The sequence below is a fragment of the Myotis myotis genome, unplaced genomic scaffold, assembly GCF_014108235.1.
Source record: "Myotis myotis isolate mMyoMyo1 unplaced genomic scaffold, mMyoMyo1.p scaffold_m19_p_7, whole genome shotgun sequence".
In the NCBI taxonomy this organism is placed as follows: Eukaryota; Metazoa; Chordata; class Mammalia; order Chiroptera; family Vespertilionidae; genus Myotis; species Myotis myotis.
In genome coordinates this window covers 40,819,819-40,825,299 of record NW_023416379.1, presented here as the reverse complement: position 1 = coordinate 40,825,299, position 5,481 = coordinate 40,819,819, and positions in this window count along the sequence as shown.

The following is a 5,481-nucleotide window of genomic DNA, read 5'->3' as shown; positions in this document are numbered from 1 at the left end:
TGGTCTCCCTCGCCCTCAGTGAACACAGATATGGCCATTGGTGCCCCTCACAAAGAGCATCAAACTAACACAAAGGGGGAAAAGAGCTCCAGCATATATTATGAGCAAACAGATTGCTTAATACAGCATAAACAACAGCAGCTCAGATTGCCCGGGAGAGTCCATCCCTACTAAAATACAAGAAGGCAAGTTTTGCAGAGGTAGCTTTCTAAAGAGAACACTAGAGTGGTTACACTAGGACCCACAGTCTGAACTTTGACAATTATGTGAAGTAAAGGACAAAGACGGGGTTATCAATAATAATAATTCATCAATGGGAGTGTGTTCTCTACCTTTCAATGCTCTGTGAACCCTTCAAATGACACCATTGTTTCCGTAGATGGCTGGGCAATGCCCGCCCCCCCACCCCCCCCCGGAATCTTTGTTGCCTTCCTTGAAAAACATTTAAAACAAACAAGCCCCTTTCTCTTCCCATAGACAGTACAAGCGATATTAATGGTTATCTACCTGTGATAAGCACAACAGTCTCATTTTACCTGACTTGAAAGGGTCATCTGTACTGCCAAGCCCAATTAACTTGTCTTACTCTCACACAAAGAAAGAAGGTTACTGAAAGGCCACATCTTGCCTTATATCTTGGCTGCTCTGGTACAATGGCTTGATCAAAGGCCATCAAAGCCTCAGGCCAATAAAGGCAGACCCTGCTTTTTTTGGAAACTGGCATAGAGCCACACATGGGAGCCCATGGGTTCTTACTGAAAGGCTCAGACGCCAAGACAGGATTTTATATGTACAGGTCCTCCCAGAGGCTGAGAGAGGCCCTGGGCCACCTCCCAACTTTATAACAGAGTTATAAGTAATTGTGGCAGATTTTAAATGTTCATGGATAATAAAGGAATGCTTTTCATTCTAAAGCAACACCATATAATGGAGCTTTTCATAAAATAATGACAGGGTTTATGAACAAATATTTAAAGTAATACTCTATAGGTGGGACACCCATGATGAGACAAGCTTACATTTAAACGATGAACATCTTCAGTCAATCAAAAACTTCCTTTGGGAAAAAGAACCGCAAGTATGTATTTGAAGCCCTGGGTTCATGGGAAGCCTGAGTTATCACATGTCAATGGCTCCACTGGCAGAGATCCTACATGTGCATATTTTAACTTGGTCACAAAACTCAAGTTACTTTTCTGGTCCCCAGATCCTGGGCTAGTGCTAAAAATCCACTGGACACTCAAATATCTGTTGGTATATTTGGTGCTGTTTCATAGATTTCTAATGCTAGAAGGAAATAAACAAAAAAGCCATTTATTTGTCCTCCAGCTTTTAGGAAATCCTGACTCTAAGTCACCCTAGGTGCTTAGCTACATATGCATGTCATTGTGGCTCTTGCTCCCATTAATGATTCATTTTGATGTTTATAAATCTGAATTTTTGAAGCAAAATTAAATGGGACTGGGATTATTTGATCTGGAAAAAAGAGAAATTTGGCAGGATTTCCAGATGTCCCATATGGATGAGGTTTTCTGGTAATTCTGTGTTTAGAAGAACATACACACACACACACACACACACGCACACACATGCACACGCCACCACTCACACGCACTTACACAATATTGGAGTCCAGATTAAACACTACAGGGCAGTACTGTTAGCACAATTCTTATCAAAATATGATCTGTATTCTCCAGATTTAGATTTGGCAAACCTAGCAAGGATGAACATTGATAAGTGTCTTTAAGTAACTAAACATCTTCTGTGTAAAAGAATAAATGGATTTAAACTAAGTTGGACAAGGCATACATTTCAGACAAGAGAACTTTCAAACTTCAAAATATATTTCCAAGAAAACTTGTGGTGTTGTATCCTCTGATGGAATGAGGATATTAAAAACCAAACAAGATAATTTTCTTTGATGTAAGTGGTTTGATCTTTACTGTGGTACAAAAGAAAAATGAATGAAGAAAAACTATTCAAGGTCTAAAAATAAGCTAATGTACAACTTAACAATTAAATTTAACTTCTCTGAAATAGTTGTAATACTTTTTTTTGGCTACTCCTTTCTTATTACCCCAACTCAACTGGATAGACGAATTGATCACTTGAATTTTAAAGGTATAACTGAATGTATTTATTTTCTTTCAGTTAGATTGGAGTTGGAGTGCTATTGTCCTGAGGCATTTTGGAAATGAAAGTTTAATACTTAGGAAGGAGGGAAAGCCAACACGAGATGAAACAGGCATATTATGAGCCACTTTAGCTGGACTGAGGGGATGGCAAGTGGGCATGGTAGAGCACAACAGAGCTTTGAACAAAAGCTCTTGGTATTCCTGGGAGTGTGAGATGATGGTCCTTATGAGCAGGAGAAGCCCTCAGTGTACACAACAAAGAACAAAAGGTTGTGTGACAGAAGCTGAGTGTCTTGATTCTCTTTTGTCTTATTTCCTTGCCTCTCTCCAAGTTAGTAGGCAGAGCTGTTGTTCTAGAGAAGTGCTGACACCAAGGTGTTCATATCTGGTAGACTTGACAACTTTACTACACATTTTGGGACGGAAGAGAGGCTTATAACCTAACTATAAGCAGATAAGTTGAACATATGTTTTTGAGAATGTCTTTTGGTACCACTGTCTACTCTGGTGGGTAGGATTAGGCCCCGCAAAGATGTCCATGTACTAATCCTTGAAGCCTGTGAATATGTTATCTTACATGGTAAAGGGAAATTAAGGTTGCTAATCTGCTCACCTTAAAAATAGAGAGATTTTCCATGTTCCAGGTGGGCCCAATGTAATCACAAGGGTCCTTAGAAATGGAAGAGGGAGGCAATAGGATAGGTCAGAGTGATGTGGCATGACAATGAGTATACCTATGTTTGCTCGCTTGAGAGAGAGAGAGAGAGAGAGAGAACCTGGAACCAAGCAATTGGATAGCCTTTAGAAGCTGGAAAAGGCAAAGAAATGGATTCTTCCCTAGAGCCTCCAGAGAGAAGTGCAGCCCTGTCAATATGTTGGTTTTAGCCCAATGAGACTCATGTTGGACCTCTATTCTATAGAACTGTGGGCCTATAGATAGAACTACCTATAAAATAAATAAATTTGCATCTATAGAACTATCTATAAAATAAATAAATTTACATCTATAGAACTATCTATAAAATAAATAAATTTACATCTATAGAACTATCTATAAAATAAATAAATTTGCATCATTACAAGCCACTAAATTTGTGATAATTTCTTTCTGCAGCCATAGAAAACTGATAAACTACCCTTGCAATTCCAAATGATCGTCCTCTCACCACACTAAGGAGTCATTGGAGGAAGAGAACCAGAGCCGTGAGTATTCAGTAGCCTTCTACATATGCCATTCACCCCTGGCAATGGGCTATTTGCAATGCTCTGTTCTTCCACTCCAAAGCAGAGACACCGACCAACCTAATAGCTAAATGTACTGACTTGCCTTTCCCACCTCCAACAAAAGCCCTCCACAGTGGCCCCTAATTTGTTGATTTCATTTTATTATTTTTCATCCAGAAAGTACACATGATAGAAGGTTTTTCACATGCATGACACATTTTGTTGGGAGTATTCAGAGTCAGGTTAAAAATCCCTGGTCGTGCATTGTGACCCCAATCATATTATTTAGCCTCCAGTTCAGGACTGGGGACACAAGTGAGATATTGAAATAGCGATTTTCATTCAAACAAAATGCAAATTGTATACAATAAATACCCTAAACCTGCATTCTAAGATAGAGAGTAAAGGGCTGTTTAGGCTACATAAGAGGTTGATTTACTTTCCTATCCTTCTGGTTTGTAGTGTGTGTGTGTATATTTTGGGTTCATTGAACTCACTATTATTCAACAGTTCCAAATCATTCTTTAGTTTCCTGTAAAATAAGAATGAAAATAGAATGACCTTATGCCTGACCACAAGGAACCACTGACAAGGCTAAAAATGCTTTTGAATTATGTTATGTTCTCTGGAAAGAAGAAACTGAGATATGAGTTAGGAATACCCCATCAACCTTCTTTTCTTACTAAATGCATACTATTAGTCTCTAGCATTTTTGGTGTTATGATAGTTAATGTTAGTTATATAGTTACATGAATTATTACATTTAAATCTCCCATATTACAGATGAGAAAATGAAGCAAAAAGAGATGAAAAAAGTTGCCCTGGACAATGCAACTAGAACTTGGTGAATCCAGGGTTAAAATCTAGGCCTTCACAGCCCTAGTTCTTAACCATGAAACTTTATTAGTTTCAAGGTCATGCCCTCTACTAGGAGAAGAGATAAGCTTAGCATGTGATTTTCTAGTACAACATAGGCAGGTCCCCTCACACCAGGAATTTTCCTAACTTTCTTTTCCACCTATCTGCACCCTGCTTAACACTTCAGCCCAACTCATTCCATTTCCTTCCCCCAAATTTTCCTTACCTCTAAAGGGCTTCGCACATAGTAGGTACTGCTGGGTAGTGTAAATCCCCCTGCTCCTTGCCTCAGAAGAGCAGGACTTGAATCTCTGCTTCCCCACGTACTAGCAGTGTGACCTGAGTCAGTGACCTCACTGAAAAGAAGAAGCAAAAAAGAAAACAAAAGTAATACTCATCACATGGATTTATTATGGGTAAAATATAATACTGTTATGGAGATAAAATTTGTTTATAAAAGTATTTTGCAAATTAAAGTACCATTCAAATATGAGGGGCAATGGGATTAAGTCAAATAAATGTTGTATTGCTTTTCTTGAATGAGTCCTGAAATTGGTCAACTGCATCCTGTCGCATATGAACATATAAGCATGAATGCATTATAATGCTGTTGAGGAAGGCTGCTGAGATCAGTATTGTATATCCTGGTAAAGAGAAGGCTGAAGTGAGTTTTCAAAACAAACTCCAAGTGTTTGTCTGTTCAATAGACAATTGTGAGCAACTCCACAAAGTCTCTGGCTTCAAATTAGAGCAAAAGGGATTTGGTCCAGACATAAGGAAATGCTTCATGAATATAAAGACTGTGAAACCTACTATTAAGGGAAATTGTGGAGACAAATAACAGCCACAAATAAGTTACTTCATGCTGCCAAATTGACCAAGGAGAAAAAGAAACACGTTTATTTTTCAAAATGTGGATGTTCTAAAGCAGTGAAATATCTTCCCTCACTAAATTGACATATTTTTTTGGTCTTGATGGCACTGAAAAATTAAATTATTTTAAAAAGAGTTAAAATATGAGATGGCACCTCTTCCGGGGAAGAAGAGAAAACAAAATGAAGAAAATATTAGAAATGAAACTATTCAAACTATGTATTTGTGGACTATTATAAATACATATTAAAATAATAAAATCTCTAAGAAATTGTCTCAATGAAATTAAAACCATCCCATTTCATGCTACATCACTCCATATATTTGAGCACTCACCATTCTTATTCTCAAATTGGGGACCACAACACCCTACTTGGCATAGCAATTA